The sequence below is a fragment of the Hyalella azteca genome, unplaced genomic scaffold, assembly GCF_000764305.2.
Source record: "Hyalella azteca isolate HAZT.00-mixed unplaced genomic scaffold, Hazt_2.0.2 contig15251, whole genome shotgun sequence".
In the NCBI taxonomy this organism is placed as follows: Eukaryota; Metazoa; Arthropoda; class Malacostraca; order Amphipoda; family Hyalellidae; genus Hyalella; species Hyalella azteca.
In genome coordinates, this window is record NW_025945108.1 from 1 (window position 1) to 1,667 (window position 1,667).

Genomic DNA, 1,667 nt, shown 5'->3' on the forward strand with positions numbered 1-1,667 from the left:
TACACGAACTATAGGGTTCCTCCTCCAGTGAAGTTTATTCGTTTCAGGTTTTCCATTACAGTGGGAATTCCAAGGAACTTCACTTAAGTTCTCTGAACCTCGAGCCAGAAGGTAAATCCGGTGCCCACGTCCACCTGGAATATCCATGAAATACGAAACCGTTCAATATTATAGACAAGCCAAGCTTTTCCACAAAATTACAATCGATCGGGGGATGTATGCCAGTATTTATCCTAGCATCTAAACATGTTAGAAATGTGCAAACAACAATAGAATTTTAAACCAAGATCATCGTTAGTTCGTGAACCATATCACAAGATGCATAGGCTTACCCGCCACATAAAGAAATCGTGAACCACTGCTGCGGTAATCTAATAAGAGGAACTACTTTCAGCATTGCATCTTAATAAAATTACTGAATTTCCAAAAATTTACGCAACTTGAGGTTGTAGTCATCACCCCATGCTGCTCATTAAAAAGACCCGCAGCGAATGCAACGACCTCCTCACGTTAACAGCGGGAACCTGGTCAACAAAAGACAAAAGCATAGCGCAGCTACACTGTGTTCAGACGCTCACGTAATTAAAAATTTTTCTCTTTAAAACCTGATTAAAAAATAAAAAAATTAATTTCCAGAGAACAAAAGCTTTCACAGCGTTTCAATATAGTGGAGTAATTTGCAGGACAAACTTATGCAACTAGTAGAATTATTAATAATAACCAAAAAATGCTTATCGATTTGTTCAGAACTTTGATTAAAAGGCATTGCCGGCAGGATTGAAAACGAAGTGATCTTTATTTCGAGATAAAGGGAGATTTTTTCTTGGAAATGAAAAATGAAATGAATAGAGGGTTAAAACTAATTGATAGCTTTTGAAGTAATATATTTAATTCATAGTTAAATGTTTACGTGTGTTCATATTTCAGTCATATGTATATTGTTAACGATTAAATATATGTGACTTGTCGCAACACATTTCCGGCACATATATATGCATCACTATGTTTGCGAAATTTTTTACTTAAACTCCACTCATAATTTAACCGAGAATTATCAAAACGGCACAGAATAAGGAAAATTATTAATTTTAACGATATTATTTCGATTCATTTAATAAAATATTTTACAATTCTCAACAATTCGTAATTTTCACATAATTTTTATTACTGAATGGTGAATAGACACGTACCGAATGAATATATATACAATTAAAATATCATTCTAATCCAAACAGTTGATTAGGACTCATTATTGTTCACGAAACTAAAATATAAAAACATAATTGTACGCAATATAATTTTAATCCCTTCGTGGCAAAATATCGGTTCCATTTAAGGTTGCATTAAAAAATACATTCCACAAAGCGCATGAAAGGATGGAGTGTCCACCCAAGAAATGAAAATATTCACAAAAATGTCTTTGAATTGATGCAACAAATAAAAAGACAGGAACTATTCCAAGTTTAGCCAACCCAATCCTGGGTTGGAATGGAATAAGTTCCGTCAACGTCAGCCACATCCCAAATAAAAATTAAGGGTGGCGCACCGATGATTATAGGTGCATGACGATAGTAGATTATTGGTGGCGCGTAATGGTGGGTGGCCAGATCTGCCGAAAATCGACAATAAAACACCTATAAATCGAAAAGGTGGCGAGTATAGGTGGG

The 1,667-nt window shown here is 34.9% G+C and overlaps 1 long non-coding RNA gene across 1 annotated transcript; it reads right to left on the minus strand.

Annotated features, from left to right (window-relative positions):
* Window positions 1-28: 28 nt before the first annotated feature.
* LOC125179124 lies at window positions 29-459 on the minus strand. The gene is made up of 2 exons (XR_007157152.1): window positions 333-459; window positions 29-134 (listed from the first exon to the last, which is right to left on the minus strand). It is a non-coding gene; the product is annotated as an uncharacterized LOC125179124 (long non-coding RNA).
* Between the last annotated feature and the right edge of the window lie 1,208 nt (window positions 460-1,667).